At 36.3% G+C, this 22422-nt stretch overlaps 1 protein-coding gene across 17 annotated transcripts in view; it reads right to left on the bottom strand.

The window, feature by feature from the left end:
* LCORL (ligand dependent nuclear receptor corepressor like) overlaps nucleotides 1–22422 on the bottom strand; it is a 178597-nt gene that overhangs the window by 135063 nt on the left and 21112 nt on the right. The window contains exon 1 of one of the 17 annotated variants that reach the window (XM_054553765.2): nucleotides 19194–19442. The exons of 15 other annotated variants lie outside the window; for them this stretch is intronic. The gene's annotated coding sequence lies outside the window, so the exon portion shown is untranslated. One more of the 17 variants, XM_054553766.2, reaches the window with a different exon arrangement.

The following is a 22422-nucleotide window of genomic DNA, read 5'->3' on the forward strand; positions in this document are numbered from 1 at the left end:
GGAAACTCATACCTGCTTCAAACTAATTTCATGGCTTGAAGTTCCTTGATTGACTCAGGGTACAGATCTACTAGAGGGCTGGTCTGTGGCAAGTTCAATATTTGATATTTTTCTACCTTTAATTTTCTTGTCCTGCTCTGATCATCACCAAGGCAAACTTCTGGGACCGGAGAAAGGCAAGATGATTTAGATCGACTTGCTTTTATCCTTTATCTTTTGATGTCACAGCTTAATGTAAAGACAATCTCCCATAGAATTATTTGGACAGGCTATTGCCCTAGAATTCTGATCCTCTTGTTTAAACAGCCATGAAAACACAAATACGTGGTACTAACAAAGACTTCAAGCTTAAGCAGCTTTTTACCTCTGATTTTCCACTTACCTCTAAAATTATCTTGGGTATTCTCAACTGCCTTTTTAATTCTTAGCCATTTTTAACTTTTTAAAAATCCAGCACTTTTCATTGTTTTTAGAAGAAAGGTTGATTCAGAGCAGGAGTCCCCAACCTCCAGGGCCATGGACCAGTACCAGTCTGTGGCCTGTTAGGAAAGGGACCACACAGCAGGAGGTGAGCAGCGGGCAAGCGAGCATTACCTCCTGAGCTGTGGCTCCTGTTGGATCAGATTCTCACAGGAGCGTGAGCCCTATTATCAACTGTACTTGTGAGATATTCTGGGTTGCGTACTCCTTATGAGAATCTAATGCCTAATGATCCAAGGGGGAACAGGTTCATCCCAAAACCATGCCCCCCGTCCATGGAAAAATTGTCTTTCACAAAATTGGTCCCTGGTGCCAAAAAGGTTAGGGACCATGACTTAGATAACTTAACCCTTCCAAAGACCAAAATTCATAGTTCTTTAAGATTGATTACACTATAGAGTTCATTTGTATAAGTACATAGTTACCCATTTCCCTACTGAAAGCTATATAACTTTTTTGTTGTTATTGTTATTACAAGCATTGCTGCACTGGAACCTTTCATAAACGGTTAATCTTAATAAATCTTTAAGTGGGATTACTTAACCCTAGAGTATGAATATTTTAAACTTTACTACAATAAATACTGCATTGTATGGCTGAATCATCTTAACAACCTTATCAGCAATGTTTGAGTTCCTTTTGTCCCCAAATGGTCACCAAAAGTTATCATCAGACTTCATATTTGTCCAACACATGAATACAAAATTATTTATCATTTTAATTTGCAGTTCTCTGATTATTACTGAGTTTCAGTATATTTCAAATATTCTACTTACAGATTTCCTTCAGCCAGACACGGTGGCTCATGACTGTCATCCCAGCACTTTGGGAGGCTGAGGGGAGCAGACTGCTTGAGTCTGGGAAACATGGTGAAATCTCATCTCTCTATATATAAAAAAAATTAGCTGGGGGTGGTGGCATGCACCTGTAGTCCCAGCTACTCAGAAGGCTGAAGTGCGAGGATCACCTGAACCCAGAAGGTTGAGGCTGCAGTGAGCTAAGCCATGATCACGCTCCTGCACTCTAGCCTGGATGACAGGCGAGAGTCATCCGGGCTTTTCTTATTACTTTTATTTTAGGTTCAGGGGTACATGTGCAGGTTTGTTATATAGGCAAACTGATGTCACAGGGGTTTGGTGTAGACTATTTCATCACCTGGGTAATAAGCCTAATATCCAATAGTTATTTTTTCTGATCCTCTTGCTCCTTACACCCTCCATCCTCAAGCAGGTCCCAATGTCTGTTGCTCCCCTCTTTGAATCCATGGGTTATCATTTATATGGTAGAATACGTGGTATTTGATTTTCTATTCCTGTGTTAGTTTGCTAAGGATGATGGTCTCCAGCTCCATTTATGTCCCTGCAAAGGACATGAGCTTGTTCTTTTTCGTGGCTGCATAGTATTCCATGGTGTGTGTCTGTGTGTGTGTGTGTGTGTACAAGATAATTTTCTTTCTCCAATCTATCAATGATGGGCATTTAGGTTGATTCCATGTCTTTACTATTGTGAATAGTGCCGCAATGAACATATGCGTGCATCTGTCTTTACAATACAACAATTTATATTCTTTTGGGTATACACCCAGTAATGGGATTGCTGGTTTGAATGGTAGTGCTGCTTTTAGCTCTTTGAGGGAACTGCCCACAATGCTTTCCACAATGGTTGAACTAATTTATCCTCCCACCAACAGTGTGTAAGTGTTCCATTTTCTCTGCAACCTTGCCAGCATGTTATTTTTTTACTTTTTAGTAATAGCCATTCTGACTGGTGTGAGATGTTATCTCACTGTGGTTTGATTTGCATTTCTCCATTAATCAGTGATATTGAGCTTGTTTTCATATACTTGTTGGCTGCATGCACACCTTCTTTTGAAAAGTGTCTGTTCATGTTCTTTGCACACTTTTTAATGGAAATTTTTTTTTCTTGTAAATTTAAGTAAGTTCCCTATAGATGCTGGAAATTAACCTTTGTCAGATGCATAGTTTGCAAATATTTTCTCCCATTCTGCAGGTTGTCTCTTTACTCTGTTGATAGTTTTTTTTGCCATGCAGAAGCTCTTTAATTAGTTCCCATTTGCCAATTTTTGTTTTCATTGCAATTACTTTTGGCATGTTTGTCATGAAATCTTTGCCCGTGCCTATGTCCTAAATGGTACTGCCTAGGTTGTCTTCAAGGCTTTTTATAGTTTTGGGTTTTACAATTAAGTCTTTAATCCATCTTAATTTTTGTATAAGGTATAAGGAAGGGGTCTAGTTTCAATTTTCTGCACATGGCTAGCCAGTTATCCCAGCACCATTTATTGAAAAGGAAGTCCTTTCCCCATTACTTGTTTTTGTGAGCTTTGTTGAAGATTAGATAGTTGTAGGTATATGGCCTTATTTCTGTGCTCTCTATTGCATCCAATTGGTCTATATGTCTAGTTCTGTATCAGTACCATGTTGTTTTAGTTACTGTAGTCCTGTGGTATAGTTTGAAGTCAGGTAATGTGATGCCTCTAGCTTTGTTCTTTTTGCTTAGGATTGCCTTGGCTATTCAGGCTCTTTTTTGGTTCAATACAAATTTACAAATAGTTGTTTCTAGTTCTGTGAAGAATGTTATTGACAGTTTGATAGAAATAGCAGTGAATCTATAAATTGCTTTGGGGAAAATGGTCATTTTAATGATATTGATTCTTCCTATCCATGAGCAAAGAAGGTTTTTCCTTTTGTTTGTGTCATCTCTGACTTATCTGAGCAGTGTTTTGTAATTCTCATTGTAGAGATGTTTCACCTCCCTGGTTAGCTGTATTCCTGGATATTTTATTCTTTTTGTGGCAACTGTGAATGCGACTGAGTTCCTGATTTGGCTCTCAGCTTGCTGTTGTTGGTGTACAGGAATGAGAGTAATATTTGTACATTGCTTTTGTATCCTGAAATTTTGCTGAAGTTGTTTATCTGCTGAAAGAGCTTTTGGGCTGAGACTACGGGGTTTTCTAGATATAGAATGATGTCATCTACAGACAAGTATAGTTTGACTTCCTCTTTTCATATTTGGATGCGCTTTATTTCTTTCTCATGCCTGACTACTCTGGCCAGCACTTCCAGTATTATGTTGAATAGAAGTAGTGAGAGAGGATATCCTTGTCATGTGCCAGTTTTCAAGGGTAATGCTTCCAGCTTTTGCTCATTCAGTATGATGTTGGCTGTGAGTTTGTCTTATGTGGCTCTTAGGAGGTGTGTTCCTTCAATACCTAGTTTATTGAGAATTTTTAGCATGAAGGGAAACTGAATAAATACATTGAAAGCCTTTTCTGTATCTGCTGAGATAATCATGTGGTTTTTGTCCTTAGTTCTGTTTATATGATGAATCACATTTATTGACTTGCATATGTTGAACCAATCTTGCATCCCAGGGATAAAGCCTACCTGATAGTGGTGTATTAGCTTTTTGATGTGCTGCTGGATTCAGTCTCCAAGTATTTTGTTGAGGATTTTTGCATCTATGTTCTTCAAGGATATTATCCTGGAGTTCTCTTTTATTGTTGTGTCTCTGCCAAGTTTTGGTATCAGGATGATGCTGGCCTCATACAATGAGTTGGGAAGGAGATCCTCTTCCTATATTTTTTGGAAGAGTTTCAGTAGCAATCGTACCAGCTCTTGTTTGTGTATCTGGTAGAATTCGGCTGTGACTCTATCTGGTCCTGAGCTTTTTTAGGTTGGTAGGGTATTCATTACTGATTCAATTTAGGAGCTCATTATTGGTCTCTTCACGGAATCAATTTCTTCCTGGTTCAGTTGTGTGGGGGGGTATATATGGCCCGAAATTTATCCATCTTTTCTAGGTTTTCTAGTTTGTATGAATAGGGATGTTTGTAGTCGTCTCTGATGGTTATTTGTATTTCCATGGAGTCAGTGGTAACATCCCCTTTGTCTTTTCTAACTGTGCTTATTTAGGTCTTCTCTCTTCTGTATTATCTAGCTAGTGACGTATTTTATTAATTTTTTCAAAAAACAACTCCTGAATTCGTTGATCTTCTGAATGTTTTTTCTTGTCTCAATCTCCACCAGTTAAGTTCGGATTTTGGTTATTTCTTGTTTTCTGCTAACTTTGGGGTTAGTTTGCTCTTGCTTCTCTGGTTCTTTTACTTGTGATGTTAGGCTGTTAATTTGAGATCTAACTTTTTGATGTTGGCATTTAGTGCTATAAATTTCTCTCTTAACACTGCCTTAGTTGTGCCCCAGAGATTCTGGTATGTTGTATTTTTGTTCTCATTAGTTTCATAGAACTTGTTGATTTTTGCTTTAATTTCATTATTTATCCAAAAGATAAACAACGTGCTATTCAGGAGCACGTTGTTTAATTTTCATGTAATTGCATAGTTTTGAGTGATTTTTTGTGTTTTAATTTATATTTTTATTGAGCTGTGGTCTGAGAGTTTTTAATACGATTTTGGTTCTTCTGCATTTGCTGAGGATTGTTTTATATCCAATTGTGCAGTCACTTTTAGAGTATGTGATGTGCCACGTGCCATGTGGTGATGAGAAGTAAGTATACTCTGTTGTTTTGGGATGGAGAGTCCCATAGAGGTCTATCAGATCCATTGGGTCCACTGTTGAATTCAGGTCCTGAATATCTTGTTATTTCTCCCTTGATGATCTAATACCCTCAGGGGAGTGCTGAAGTCTCCCATTTTTATAGTGTGGGAGTCTAAGTATCTTTGTAGGTCTCTAAGAACTTGCTTTATGAATCTGGTTGCTCCTCTGCTGGGTGCATATATATGTAGAATAGTTAGGTCTTCTTGTTGAATTGAACCCTTTACCCTTATTTAATGCTCTTCTTTGCCATTTTTGATCTTTGTTGGTTTAAAGTCTGTTTTGTCTGACATTTGGATTGCAACCCTGGCTTTTTTCTCATTTCTGTTTGGTATTTTCCTCCATCCTTTTATTTTCAGCCTATGGGTGTCACTGTGTGTGAGGTGGGTCTCTTGAAGATGGCATACCATTGGGTCTTGCTTTTTTATCCAGATTGCCACTCTATACTTTTTAAATAGTGCATTTTACCCATTAACATTCAACATTAGTATTGATATGTGTGGATTTGACCCTGTTATTGTGTTGTTAGCTGGTTATTATGCTGGCTTGTTTGTGTGGTTGCTTTACAGTGTCACTTGTCTGTGTTAAGTGTTCTTGTATTGGCTAGTAATGATCTTTCCTTTCTACATTTAATGCTCCTTTCAAGATCTCTCGTAAGGCGGGTCTGATAGTAACAAATACCCTCAGTATTTGCTTATCTAAAAAGGATCTTATTTCACCTTTGCTTAGGAAGCTTAGTTTGGCTGGATATAAAAATCTTGGTTGAGAATATTGTTATTTAAGAATGTTGAGTATAAGCTCCAAATCTCTTCTGGCTTGTAGGGTTTCTGCTGAGAGGTCTGCTATTAGCCTGATAGGGTTCCCTTTTGTAAATGACCTGTGCTTTCTCTCCAGCCACCTTTAACATTCTTTCATTCCAACCTTGGAAAATGTAATGATTACATGTCATAGGGATGATCTTGCACAGAATCTTTCAGGGGTTCTCTGTATCTTCTGAATTTGACTGTTGGCCTCTCTAGTGAGGTTGGGGAGGTTTTCATGGGTGATACCCTGAAATATGTTTTCCGTTTGTTTTCTATTTCGCTGTCCCTTCCAGGGATGCCAGTGATTTGTAGGTTTGGCCTCTACATAATCCCATATTTGTTGGAGACTTTGTTCATTCCTTTTCATTCTGTTTTCTTTATTTTGTCTGACCGTCTTATTTCAGACAGCCAGTCTTCAAGTTCCGAGATTACTTCCTCAGCTTGGTCTATTCTGCTGTTACTACTTATGATTGCACTGTGATATTCTTGTAGTGTGTTTTTCTGCTCTATCAGATCAGTTAGGTGTGTTGTTTGTTTGTTTGTTTATGTATACTGGCTACTTTGTCTGTCAGCTCCTGTATCATTTTATTGTGATTCTTAGTTTCTGTTGATTGGGTCTTGCTGCTCTCCCGAATCTCAATGATCTTTTTTTTTCCTATCTATATTCTGAATTCCATTATTGCTATTTCAGCTTTGGCTACTTCTCAACTGAACTGTTGGTCTTTTAAGAATTCAGGCATAGTTTTATGTATTCTGGGTAATAATTATCAAATTCATAAATTACAAACATTCCCAATTATGACTTCACTTTTCATTTTGTTTTTGAGTGGTTCTTTTGGTTTAATGTACCATAGTTTAACCTTTTTTTGGTATCTTGTTTTATGGTTTGTATATTTTTTCTTATATAAGAAACATTTTTGAAAGTCAAAAATCATTTTATGTGTGAATACGAGTGTGCATTTGGTTTTCACATGTGGTTCTTTAATATAGTGGAATTAATTTTCTTATAAACTTATAAACAGTATAAAACAGAAAATCAATTTTACCTGAAGCACCATTCATTTTCAGGCCACTTTTATTACTCATGAAGTCTCAAAATGATGTGGGTCTGTATTTCTTGTCCATTCATAGCTTTACTGAGATATAATTTACTACCATAAAATTCACTTACTTTCCATTTCTACACATTTGCCTTTTCTGATATTACATATAAAGAGAATATCACACATGCACTTTTGTGTCTGGTTTCTTTCACCAAGCATAATGTGTCTGAGATTCATCATGTTGTAGCATACATCAGTACTCCAATTCTTTTTATTGCTGAATAGCATTCCACTGTATGGATATACTACATTTGTTTATTGATTTGCTAGCTAATGAAACTTTGGGTTGTTTCCACTTTTTGCTATTGTGAATAACACTACTATGAAATTTACATGGAACAGATTTTCATTTCTACTAGGTAAGTCTATAGGAATATAATTGCTGGGTCATATAAGTCTATACTTAACATTTTAAAAAACTGACAAACTGCTTTCCAAAGTGCCTTCACCATTCCTATAACAATCTCTCCATAACTTTACAAACACTTCGATTATAGCCATTCTAGTGGATGCAAAGTGCAGTCTCATTTCCCTAGTGACTAATGATGTTGAACATTTTTTCATGTGTTCATTGGCAATTCATGTAAGTTCCTTGGTGAAATGTCCATTCAAATTTTTTGCACATTTTTCAATTGAGTTATTTGTCTTTTCATTATTGAGTTGTAAGAGTTATTTTGAACATAAATCCCTTATGAGATATTCACCCATCTGCAAATATTTTCTTCAAGCCTGTGGATTGTCTTTTTCTTGATACAGGATGATATGGTTTGGCTCTGTGTCCCCACCCAAATCTCATCTTGTAGCTCCCATAATTTCCATGTGGGAGGGACCCGGTGGAAGATGACTGATTTATAGGGGCGGGTCTTTCCAATGCTGTTCTGGTGATAGTCTCTGATATTTGATGCCTTTAAAAATGCGAGTTTCTCTGCACTAGCTCTCTCTGCCTGTTGCCATCCACGTAAGATGTGACTTGCTCCTCCTTGCCTTCCGCCGTGATTGTGAGGCCTCCCCAGCCATGTGGAACTGTAAGTCCAGTAAGCCTCTTTTCTTTTGTAAATTGCCCAGTCTCGGGTATGTCTTTATCAGCAGTGTGAAAACAAACTAATAAACAGGGTCTCATTCTGGAATTCAGGCTGAGGTCCAGTGGCACTATCATAGCTCACTGCAGCACTTCCTGGGCTCGGGTGATCCTCCTGATCCAGCTTCCTGAGTAGCCAGGACCACAGGCATGCACCACCATGCCTGGCTTATTTTTTAATTTTATTTTAGTAGAGACTAGGTTTCGCTATGTTTTGCATGCTTCTTTGTGACTTTCTTTTTAGACTTTCCATTCATCTGCTCATCTACTCCTAAGCTAATACCACAGTGTGTTAAACATCACTATTTTATGATTTTAAAACTATTCTTAATAACATTTTATCATTTCTTTAATAAAGGTCTAGCACACTGTTCATTGGATTTATTCTTGCTTACATTATAGTTTTTATAATCATCAAAAATGTTAACTTAAAAATAATCTTGTTTCTGGCTGGGCATGGCAGCTCATGCCTGTAATTCCAGCATTTTGGGATCAAGGCAGGTGGATCACTTGAGGTCAGGAGTTCGAGAGCAGACTGGCCCACATGGCGAAACCCTATCTCTATGAAAAACACAAAAATCAGCTGGGCATGGTGGTGTTTGCCTGTAATCCCAGCTTCTCAGGAGGCAAGGCAGGAGAATCGTTTGAACTTCGGAGGCGGAGGTTGCGGTGAGCCGAGATCACGCCACTGCACTCCAGCCTGGGGGACAGAGTGAGACTCCATCTCAAAAATAAATGAATACAAAACAAAATTTTAAAAAACTTTCTTTTTGGTTACCATGGATGTGGCCAATTTATATCCAAAACACTTGCTAAACTATCCATCAGCTTTAATAGTATATCTATAGATTCTCTTACACTTCTATACAAATACCTGTGGAAAACGACAATTGTAATTCCTCTTCCAAATCGTTTTCCTTTATTTTATTGTTTTGATGATCTCCTCAAGGTAATGTTAAACAAAACTGGTAATAATGAGCATCCCTCCCATTTTACTGATTACAATGAAATTCTTCTAACATTTTGAAGTCACATACTATACTTGTTGTAGATTTTTTGTAGATATCATATCTTTATCAGAATAAAGATTTCCTTCTATGGCACCTCTTTTTATTTTGATCCAGAGTAAAAGAATTTGTTAATTGGGCACGTGGGGAAAGAGATGGACAGTGTCAAGGGCAAAATATTTCAATGACACCAAAATAAGTTTACTGAGTTCGAGAAAGTAGTAGACAGTGAATTACACTAGAGTTTACGATTTCGGATATTGAAAAATTCTAGGTACAGAGTCTGCAGAAATATCTCCCAAACTTTTGGAACACAAGCCCCATGAGTAAAAACTTGACTGTGTACCCTCAATATCTGCATACATGTCCAAAATAAAAAAGAAAAAGTCAAAAATACTATAAAATGTCTTCATATTGTTCAAGTCATAAAAATCATTAGTTGATCATTCAAGGCATGTGTATTATTTATCTACTGTGATATAACAAAAGACCACAAACTCTGTGCCTTAAAACAACACAAATTTACTCATCACAGCTCTTTAGGTCAGAAGCCTGGTATGATGTGGCTGGTTGACCAAGCTGAGTTCTCATCTGGAGGTACCAGGGAAAATCTGCTTCCAAGTTCATTCTTGTTAGCACAATTCAGTTGGGTGTGGTTGCAGGACAGAGGTCCTCATTCTCTTACTGTCAGCCAAGGGCCATCCTCTGGCTCCTAGAGGCCACCTTTATTACTTAATATGTAGCTCCCTCCATCTTCAAGCCAGCAACTGTGCAGAGAATTTGAATCTCCCACTTCGTCTTCTACCACCAGCAGAAAAAAAGAAAACTCTCTGCATTTTTTTTTTGAGACAGAGTCTCGCTCTGTCACCCAGGCTGGAGTGCATTGGCACTATCTCGGCTCACTGCAAGCTCTGCCTCCCGGGTTCATGCCATTCTCCTGCCTCAGCCTCCCACGTAGCTGGGACTACAGGCACCCACCACCACGCCTGGCTAATTTTTTGTATTTTTACTACAGACGGGGTTTCACCGTGTTCGCAAGGATGGTCTTGATCTCCTGACCTTGTGATCCACCCGCCTCGGCCTCCTAAAGTGCTCGGATTACAAGCATGAGCCGCCACGCCCGGCCAAAAACTCTCTGCTTTAAAAGGGCTCATTTAAGTTTAGGTCAGACCTACTAACATAATCTCTCTCTTAATGTCAACTGTGCCTTATAACAAACTAATCACGAGGTGAGGGAGTGGGGTGGGGTGGGAGGGTTGGTCTTGAGGGCTGTCTTAGAATTCTGCCTACTGTATCATGGTATGCACTAAGGGTAAACTTCCGCACAGCAAAAGAAACTACCATCAGAGTGAGCAGGCAACCTACAAAATGGGAGAAAATTTTTGCACCCTACTCAACTGACAAAGGGCTAATATCCAGAATCTACAATGAACTCAAACAAATTTACAAGAAAAAAACAAACAACCCCATCAAAAAGTGGGCGAAGGACATGAACAGACACTTCTCAAAAGAAGACATTTATGCAGCCAAAAAACACATGAAAAAATGCTCACCATCACTGGCACTATTCACAACAGCAAAGACTTGGAACCAACCCAAACGTTCAACAATGATAAACTAGATTTAGAAAATGTGGCACATATACACCATGGAATACTATGCAGCCATAAAAAATGATGAGTTCATGTCCTTTGTAGGGACATGGATGAAACTGGAAATCATCATTCTCAGTAAATTATCGCAAGAACAAAAAACCAAACATCGCATATTCTCACTCATAGGTGGGAATTGAACAATGAGAACACATGGACACAGGAAGGGGAACATCACACTCTGGGGACTGTTGTGGGGGGGTAGGGGGGAGGGATAGCTTTAGGAGATATACCTAATGCTAAATGACGAGTTAATGGGTGCAGCACACCAGCATGGCACATGTATATATATGTAACTGACCTGCACATTGTGCACATGTACCCTAAAACTTAAAGTATAATAATAATAAAAAAAGAACAAAATATACAATAAAAAAAATTAATGACAGTGGCTATAAATTCACATATTAAATTCCCATCTTGGTTTTTTTTTTTTTTTTTGAGAGAATTCTTTTCATTACAAGTGAACAGGTACAGGTAAGCAGGTCTCGGCCTTCTGCTGGTGATGCAGCATCTCCACACAGGGCCTCAGCCCGGTCCTGGCCCTGACTGAGGACTGCACTGTCAGGGTTTAAAGTGAGGATGGGAGATTAAAAACTAGGTGTCAAAGCCATCAGTGAATGTGGAAAGATATCTGGCTTTTAGCACACTCATGCCATACTAAAAACTCCACGATCCTCAAAAATAAAAGGCATTTTGTATGGGGGCACAACAATGATTTGAAAGCAAAATCATGTTACAGAGTACACACAGAAAAACTGCTTTCAAAAAAATAAAAATAAAAAGCTTTTTGAGAGTAAATATTAAGGATAATGAGGTATGGTCACATGAATGAATATAAGATTTTATAGAAGAGCCTAGGGAAATTACAGGAAAATTAAAGAAATAAAATTGTTTAATAAATAAAAGATTAATAAAAGAATTTAAGTTAGTCCTAGTTTACCTAGCATAACCTCTCTCATCACTAGTTAATCCTCCACTCTACTCTGGTGCTCCTCTGTTTCAATTCTTCCCAAATACCCTGCTCATTCATTCTTCTTTGCTTTTAAGGCCTCTACTCGTTGTTCTTCTCCATCCCTTCTTCTGTCTAACTCAAATTCTGTGTCTTTAAGGAAGGCGCCTCTAATTAAACCATTCATCATTAATATCTGTTCATCTTTAAATGTTTACCATACCTATTTGTGTCACACAATTCAAAGTATCTAAGCTATATCAAAGAAGCTTTTCTAATCCCAAATGTAGCTAGAGTCAACTAAGTTCAGAAAACTGGGGTTCTGATAGTCGCACATTCTAAGTTGGAATATTTGAAATCAGAAGTATCTTGGGAAATCTATTATTTCCCTAAGCCATTCTGATACATATTTGGCATCTAAACTTATTCCATGATAGCCTCATATTGCTGAATGAACAAACCCAAAACCACAAATTTAAAAACCTGTGTCTTTTTAGAACACATATCCAGATCTCTGGTAAATAAAATACAGTCACCAAATTTATTACAAATAGACAAGAGGAAGAATATGTCTTTTGCCCCTTTCTTAGGGTACAAGACCAGCCCTGGACAAAAATTTCAAGCCTGCCCTCCTTAAAAAAGAAAAAAATCAAATATTTTCTAATACCCACTAATACCATATCTGAAGCCCTAAACTTTGCTCAATCTAATCTCTCTTCACCCTCACCCTCACAGAGAGGTGTATCTGAAATTAATGATTATGGAAGTGAAGCACACAAAGTGATGGTGAGATGCAGAGAGTAATGGATAACTAAAGGGGAGCAGAGGTAAAACTTTCTGATGACAATCATACTATAAACTTCAGAGTACGTACCATAACGTTTTCGATATTCCCTAATCTGCTTATATTAGTTCATTTTTATGCTGCTTTGAACAAATACCCATGACTGGGTAATTTATAAAGGAAAGAGGTCCATGTGGACTCACAGTTCCACATGGCTAGGGAGGCCTCAAATAACTTACGATCATGGTGGAAAAGGAAGCAAATGTGTCATTCTTCACATGGCAGCAGGAGAGAGATGTGCTGAGTGAAGTGGGGAAAAGCCCCTTATACAAAACCATCAGATCTCGTGAGAACTCACTATCCCAAGAACAGCATGGAGGAACCGCCCCCATGATCTAATCACCTCGCACAAGGTCCCTCCCCTAACACGTGCAGATTACAATTCAATATGAGATTTGGGTGGGGACACAAAGCCAGACTATATCACTGCTTGTCATAATGCTATTAAAACTGACCTGACGGCTACAAATTTAATGCTGTGTTTTCATAATAAAAACACGTCTGATTTCATTACATTGCATAATTCTGGTGCAATGCTTTTCTATCTACCTGTAAATTTACCTATTTATCTTTGAACAGATTCTTGAGTTGCTAGATTCAATTCTACATTATAAAATTTGCTTAAGTGTATGCAATTATTATCAGTCAAGGAGCAAATCTGATAACTTTGACCTCCATAACAAACAAACTGACTCTATCTTTTCCTAAGGTCACACTTAACTAGTGAAGTGCTTCTTTACTCAGTACTCAGACGATAAATCCATTTAAGTGTCACTCACATGCTGGTAAATCCAAGCACCATACTCATAAATGTGAAACAGTAATTTATAAAAAATCTTTACACTTTGTTAGAATTTTGCTATTAAGCACTGACTCCTGGGTTTAAATGCAAAAAGACATTAAGACAAAAAGTAACAACACACAGACTTTAGGGTTAGGGGAGACAGGGAAAGATGTCATTTGATGACATTTGATGATGATGCCCAAGTAGAGTCTTAATGGAAGAGTAAATGTTAGCTAGGCAAAACAAGGAAGGGCACACTACATGTTTAGAAAAGGAGAACAGCATGTATAAAGACACAGGGACAAGAAAACTTGATATGTTTAAGAAGAGCACTATCCAATAAAATTTTCTGTAATGACAGAAACATTCTGAATCTGTGCTGTTCAATACAGCAGCTGAGAATATTTTATTTAGTTTTATTAATTTATTTTAGACAGACTCTCGCTCTGTCGCCCAGGCTGGAGTGCAGTGGCATAACCTAGGCTCACTGCAACCTCTGTCTCGGGTTCAAGCAATTCTCCTGCCTCAGCCTTCCAAGCAGCTGGGATTACAGGCATGTGCCACCAAAACTGGCTTAATTTTTTTGTATTTTTAGTAGAAGTGGGTTTCATCATGTTGGCCAGGCTGGTCTCAAACTCCTGACCTCAAGTGATCCTCCTGCCTCGGCCTCCCAAAGTGCTAGGATTACAGGTGGGAGCCACCACACCCGGCCTAATTAAATTTAAATACCTATGTCTACAAATTGAAAAAAAAAAATGGTATGAGTAAAGAATGTGATATGAAAAGAGGACAATATAAAAGGCTGAAGACGTGTGCAACACAGATCCTGAGGAGCCTAGTTATGTTTTGCCAAGGAGTTAATTTTTATCCTGAAAGCCAAATGAACCATGGGAAGTCTTGAAGAAGTCAAGAAACAGGATTAGCTTTACATTCAGAAAGGATTGTTCAAGCAGCAAGTGGCAAACAGAATGAAAAAAGAAACAAATGAAGAGAGGATGGTTAGAAAGCTTGCAAAAATACATCAGAGGAAAGACAAGAATGTAAATTTAGGTGGTGGAAGTTTACCTGAGAGAAAAAAAGATAGCTTTGAGCAATACAATTAAATGGAAATAATTTAGTGATACAGCGTCATTATTTTGAGGTGGGAGTGAGAGAAGTAAAACAGTTCTGGCTTTAGAAATAGAGTGACTAAATATTCACTAAGACAAGAAATCCATGAGGTTTGTTTTGCTTTGAGTGGTAGATTCAAATGAAGTTCATTTTTGGTTGGATATGTGGGGCATAAATTAAACAAATATATCAGGAGGTACAAACAAAGACTTAGAGAACATCAGTATGCAGGTGGAAGATGGGGTCTAATTTCCTAATTAAATTAATTAAAACAAGTTTTCTTCAAGTATCAGAATCAAAATATTTTTAAATTACCATTTAAAAGCTGCTTTTCTATTTTCATTGCTATATTGTCATGATGCTATTTTGTTTTATCATATTCCATATTTCAGTACAAAACAGAAGAAAAATCAATATTCCATCTCATATCATGCTACTCCCTAACCCCCGCACCTGCCAACACCCAAACCCTATAAAATGTGGATACTTCAGGTATCCACAGAAGCTGTTTAATCAGACACAATACACTCCAACCCCCATTTCCATTCCCAAAACATGTCTGGATGACTCCTACTCATTCTTAAAAATTGTAGTTTAAGAATCACTGCCTCAATTTAAAGTTTCATCTGATCTATTTTGCTTTAGACTAGATTAATTGTTACATGCTTTAAATTACATAACACCCTGTATTATTCCCTTTGGAGCACTGATCACAACTCTACTTCATCATGTGTAATTTTTTTAATGTCTCTTTCAACTAATCAATTATTCATTTAACAAATATTTCCCTGTTTACCAGGTGCTCTGGGGATACAGTAGTGAGTAAAAGAGACAAGAGTTGTGCCCTCAACTCAAACTGGGAGAAGGGGAGTAATAAGGGAAAAAAAAAAAACCACATAAATTAACATTTATGTGATTTTTTTATTTGATAAATGCCATACAATACTATAAGCTCCAAAGAAGCAAGGAGCCTGTCATCCTGCTGGCTATGCTAGCCCAATGCCTGGTCCATGCTAGGCACTCAAATATTTGTTGTATAAATGTTTGAGGGAAAAATGTCACTCTGAAACCAAAGCTATTCATCCTCAAAACAACTTTTAGAATGCAGCCCAATTTGCAAGTTAAAAACTGCCTATTATTAATAATTATCTTTCCTCACATCAGGTAGCTTTCTGAAATTCACAGTCACAGTGCCATATTTACTTACATCCTACTTTCTTCTAAGAAAGACAACCCATTTTTTGTCCGGCTTTGTTTAGTGCTTTTTCAATTTATTTAGTTTCAGGGTAACTACCACCTTTCTTTTAAGCATTTTTTTTTTTTTACTATTCTGTTCAGTCATTTATTTTAGGCATATGTCAGATGTATTTTCTGCTATGACTTAAGGACTACAGTGTCTCCATTAATAAAGGTGTTGCTATTACAAGGTCCTGGTCTCCTTAATCCCAAACACAAACATATAAATGGAACTACTGGCATCTTGTGGGAAGAGGCCAACTGTGCTGCTAAATATCCAAAACAATTCACAATAAAAGAGAATGAACCAGCCCAAAATGTCAATAGCACCAAGGCTGAGAAACTCAGCATTAAAGAAACCGGATCAATGTATCTAAATAGACACTAAAAGAGAAAAATCCAAAGAACACTTTAATTATCCACTGATTTCCCTAATTTATACTTATGCAACAAGTAGAAACCAAACTAGTCATAAAGAATTACTGAGGAATAAATACATGTACAAGATATATGGTTCCCCTGTTGAAGGCTTAAACACAACTGATTTGATACTAGAATATTTTGCTCTATTTAAATGCTTCTTAGTTACTGTTGGGGAAACTAGTCTCACCCTCTCATTAGTGTCCCTTGAGTTTTATATCTAATATTATATAAGTTTGTTTTGCCCTCTCATGAAATATAGAATGTAATGAATATGGAGGGAAGACTCAGGTTGGAGTCCATGATTTGCCATGGTACTCCTGTAGCAATTCTGGACAAATGTATCTATCTGAATCACTGAGATAGATACATCCTCTTCTTTAAGACTTGGAATATTATCAACACCTCATACATTGAAAATTTAATTATTTCACGAAAAACATTTAGTAAAACACATATGTTCCAGATACCGAATTAATTTGCATGGAACTTCTTGATAAAATGTAATGCAATAAACAAATGCTAGATGCTGTCAGAAACTAGAAATATAGAATTCAAATGTGTGAACCAGATTTACTCATACCTAAGTTCTTAGGCACAAATTCAGGAGATATATTCTAACCAGGCTATATCCATATTATTTCCCTTTATCTTTTACCAGCTCTGTAAATTATTACTTATAAAGTTGTAATACTAGAATTTTTATATTTATAGCACTGATATGTATCATTTTATGCAAATGTAGCTAAATAATCTAGATGTATAGAGAAATGAAAGGACAAAATCTGGGGTTAATAGCATGCTTTAAAAGAAGAAACAATTTAAATAGGTTTGTTTAGTAAAATAATCAGACACAGAAAAACTCTTAAAAAAGATACCTAGTAAATAAAGTATAACTGATTCATTATACTGAAATAACTTATAGAAAACAGACTATGAATACTTTATAGAAGACTGATAGTGAGTGAAAAATATATACCTCCAGGATGGAAGAAAGGGAAATGGACTGGCAAATGACAGATGGGAATTTCAATTTCATCTGTCATATTTTATTCCTTTAAATGCAAGGTAGTGAATACACTATATTCCTCTGTAAAATTTCCAGAGGCCTGACATATTTCATAAATTGAAAAAAAAAGTTTTATAATTCCAAACAGTAAGCTTGATACATTAAAGATTCAACTCTGTTGAACATCTTTCTCAGCAGTACAGAAAATCCCAGGTTCACTAAAATCTCTCTCTCAAGGCTTTTATAATGGATATCAGAATCATTGTTCTAACCAACTTTTACCATTCAGAAAGGAAAAAGTCTATACTAACTCTGGTTCTCTACTGTCTACAAAATGAATTATAAATATTCTAAGATAGCATACGTAGCCTTCCCTGATCTAACTCCTGCCTTTTCTCCAACCATTCCATAAGTAAATTACATTAACTTATAAGAAACAACGAACCCATTATGCTGTTTAAACATTTGAACTTTTGCACATACTATCTGAAATGTCTTTTTCCCCATCTCTGTTCATCTGTCAAGTGTCCTGTCTTCCAAACTAAACTAAAACATTTTCTTCTAGTTTTATCACACACTGAACAATTACCTAACCACACTAAACAACAGTTTGTTCATATGTAACATACGAACAAGTATGTACTGGTCTAAATGATGTCTCAACACCTTCTCCAATCTTACTTGTTGGAATTCGTTGTTACCAACACCACATTCTCCAAGCACATTCACATTCTAATTACATTTATGATTTGAGAATTTGGGGAAAGGGTGGGTTGGGGAGGAGGGCTAGAATGTTTAGCTCCTTGACAACAGGAACAATATTACTGCCTTTGTATTACCCTCTGGATCTGTCATAGCGATTCACCTAATAAAAGTAATTGAATTTTATGGCTGATAAAGGGTTTACTTAACATAATGCTTTTTCAATAAAGAAGCAGAACAGTTTTTAAATAATAAGAAAGATGACTAATATAAAAATGAGCACTTGTGGCAAATGATAATGCTTTAGAGAACACTAAAACAAGTGACAAAAGTCTTCATTTTTTTTTAAAGTTTTATTGAGCTCCCAATAAACACCCACCTTAAACTCATAGTTTAGTGGCAAAGAAAGATAAAGATGCATTAAACATCTGAGATCAGCAAGAATAAACAGCTAAAGCCTAAGAAAAACTGGGAGAAAGAGGATGGTAGAAGGTATACTACCATTATTGTTTGAGTGTTAGTAATGGACACAATGGTTAAAACAAAGATGAAAATTTTAATTTCAGAGAAGACAAATTCAGCATAAAGAAGGCTAAAAATGAAAAACAAAATACTCTTGCAAATTGAAGAAATAATACTCAAGTATAAATTAAGGGCTCATGCATTGCTTAATAATGGAAACACATTCTGATAAATGCATCTTTGAGGTGATTTGTTGTTGTTGTTGTGCTAACATCAGAGTGTACTTACACAAACCTAAATAGAAGAGCCTACTGTATACAGTCTGTACAGAATGTTACTGTACTGAATACTGTAGGCAATTGTATTTGTATACCTAAACATATCTAAACATAGAAAAGAACAATAAAAATATGGTATAAAAGATACAAAATAGTGTACCTGTATAGAGCACTTACCATGAATGGAGCTTGAAGGATGGGAAGTTGCTCTGGGTGAGTGAGTGAATGTGAAAGCCTAGGACATTACCATATACTACTATGGACTTTATAAACATTGTACGACTACACTAAATTTATTTCCTTTCAAAAATAATCTTAACTTACTATAATTTTTTTACATTATGAACTTTTAACTTTTAAAAGCTCTTTGGTCTTTTGTAATAAGACTTCTTTCTTGATAGTCTTATTCTATAACTTTTTTCTATTTAAACTTCTTTTTAAAACTTTTTAACCTTTTTTGTTAAAAACTAAGACACAAACACACACATTAGCCTAGGCATACACAGGGTAAGGATCATCAATATTACTATCTTCCACCTTAACATCTTGTCCCACTGGAAAATCTTCAGAAGCAGTAATAGGCATGGAGCGGTCATCTATGATAACAATGCCTTCTTCTGGAATATCTCCTGAAGGACTTTTTTTTTCTAAATTAAAATAACGATAAAAACTATAGTACCTGTTCGGACATGGTGTTCATACCTGTAATCCCAGAAGTTTGAGGCTAAGGTGGGTGGATCCCTTGAGCTCACGAGTTCAAGACCAGCCTGGGCAACATAACGAAACCCTGTCTCTGCAAAAACTACAAAAATTAGCCAGGTATGGTGGTGCACATCGGGAAACTTAGCTACTCAGCAGGCTGAAGTGGGAGATCACCTGAGACTGACGAGGTCAAGGCTGCAGTGAGCCATGATCACACCACTGCACTCTAGCCTGGGTGAAAGAGTGAGATCCTGTCTCAAAAAAAAAAAAAAAAAAAAAAAAAATATATATATATATATAGTATAGTAAATACATAAACTAGTAACACATTCACTTATCAAGTATTATGTACCGTACATAATTGTATGTGGTATATTTTTGAAGGGCAATAGATTTGTTTGTACTAGCATTACTACAAACACGTGAGTAATGCATTGCACCACAACCATTAGGATGTCTAAGACATCACTAGGTGATAGGAACTTTCCAACTCCATTATAAACTTATGGGACCACTCTCTTATATGTGGTCTGTTGTTGACCAAAATGTCTTTACGAAGCACATAACTGTACAAATAAGTAACTTGCAAGAGTAATCAATTTTTAAGGCAAAAGAAACTCAAAAGCACAATAAACTATAAACTCTGGTTTATCTCAGTGATTTAATTTAACCTAAATTCAGTGACAATTTGGTAAGAAGAAATTGTTTTAAGGACACTAGTAGGTGAGAAGTAGGGGAAGAAAGTCAATGTTCCTTAAAATCTCAGTTCATTTTTGATACAATTTCTCAGTCTTTTTGGCAGTTTCCAAATGTCTTCTGGCAATTTTCAACACTCAAGACCACCCATGAAGAGCACATACTAAGTCTGCTACAAATAAGGTTGTTAAATGTCCCACAAGTTATAAAAACAATGTCCAGAAATACTTTATACAATAGCTGTGGAGTAGAATGAGTGTACAAAAGGGACAAGATGCCTGGCACATTAAAAAATTTTAGCACAATTTGACAATAACGCATTTTAAGGTAACTCTGCACATTTAACTGAACAAAACAAAGACAGACAGTAACTAAGTTTATTACCCAATTTCCATTAGATTTGTGTTTTTTTTTTTTTTTGCAATGAAAGAGTGAATGTATTAAAAATTCATTCACTCAACAAATATTTATGTATTTGGTAAGTGCCACAAAGATAGGGAAGGGGAAAATATGGTACACTTCTTTGTGGACACACATACATACACTTTGAACCTGGTGAGAAAAAAGCAAGCAATTAAAAAACAGCATAAATGCTTATGATAAAGGAAACAGTGATTATCACTGCACAAAGAAGGGGGCAAATCTCAGTCTTGGAGAGGCTAAGAAAGGATTCCTGGAAAAAGTGAAATCTAGACAACTAAAATGAAGTTTAAAAATATTCCAGGAGTTGAATCAAAATTAAGAATGTATAATGTCTAAGAATGTCCATTGCATTGTTTCTAAGAATGTAAAATGAAAACAACCTAAATATCCTTAAAAAATAAATGTTTTGATATAGTTACATATTAGAATATTATAGAGCATTAAAAGTGAACGAACTATATCTATAGCCAACCACATGAATGAATTACATAAAATACTGAGTTAAAGAAGCTAAACACAAAATATATACTACATAATCTCATTTCAAAGTTTCCCAAAACAGGCACAAATAATCTACTGTGTTAAAAAGTCAGAATACTATATTTTACAGGGAGTGGGAGAGATTAGTGACTGGATGGGGATATGAAGAGACTTCTAGGGGTTCCATTTCTTGATCTGGTGGTGGTTATAAGAGTATGTTCATTTTGTTCACTGAGGTGTAAGATCATGGTCTGATACATTTTTTCCACGTAGTTCTATTTAGAAACAACAGCTTACAAAAAGTAGCAATGGAGCAGCAGCTACTGTAATCCAGAAAGAAAACAAATATGCAAAAGCCCACAGGCATAGTGCTTGAGAATCCAAAAAGAGTTCAAGCTGAGTGAGTTGGCTCACACCTATAATCCCAGCACTTTGGGAGGCCAAGGTGGGAGGACTGATTGAACCTAGGTGTTCGAAGCTGCAGTGAGCTATGACAGCATCACTGCACTCTAGCCTGGGCAACAGAGCGAGACCCTGTCTCATAAACAAACAAACAAAAACCAAAAAGGATTCAGTGTATGCTAAAGACAATGCCTATACTCAAGATTATTGTGAGGATTAAAGGATATAATACATGTAAAGCATATACCTGGCATAAGTATTAATAGGTAGTCAATAAAAGCTGCTATTATTACCATACTACAATTACTCTGCTACTGATATGCTCTTTGATTGCAGTGCTCAAAGCAGAATGAAAAACAGAAAGGCTAAGGCAGTAGAGCAGGTGGGCTATGCTGAGCTTTCTAAGCCATATTATAAATTTAAGACTTTATCCTAAGGTCAATGGAGGAACCAATGAAGATTTTTATTCAGGGGTAACATGAACACATTTGAATTTAGAAAAGTTATGCAATAAAAGAACTTAAAGAAGTCAAGAAGAAAGGGGCTATCAACATTCTTGCAGAGAAAGGTTCAGTATAAAGAAAGAAAGAATGAAAGAGAAAGGCACAGATCTGGAAATCAGTATGCAACTATTTTTGAGAACACAGCTTGTAAATTTTGCAAGGTTACACAGTTAATAAGTGACATCTACAATGTGAACATGAGGTGTTAACTCCAAGATCACAATTCACTACAAAATCACAATGAAATATATTTAATGGATTTTAATTCTACACAAATGGCAACAGGGCATTCTCCTTAACTGTTCATTAAAATAAAACAATTTTTTTTTTAAAAAAAAAAGTCTCCCAGAATCATTATACTTGTTACTAACTACAAATTATATACATATATGGAAATAGTCCTATACACACATTTATATATCTATGTTTATCTATATCCATCCACACACATATGTTTGTTTCTCTAAAATTCAGATTTTCCAAGGCATAATTTGGTGTGGATCTTTAATAAACACCCAAGACATAAGTACCAAATTATCATGAGTGCTGACAAATACTGTAACACTAATGTGAAAACATTTTCATTAAGTTATTGTTATTTCAACAACCAAGTAAGATGAATACTCTGAGGGCTTTCTACCCATTAGTTACATCACTGTTAATTTGGTGGCTCTACAAGACTGAAAAACAATGAACCACTGTTCCGCATATGCTATGGGTCTATA

This window comes from Pongo abelii, chromosome 3, assembly GCF_028885655.2.
Source record: "Pongo abelii isolate AG06213 chromosome 3, NHGRI_mPonAbe1-v2.0_pri, whole genome shotgun sequence".
NCBI lineage: Eukaryota > Metazoa > Chordata > Mammalia > Primates > Hominidae > Pongo > Pongo abelii.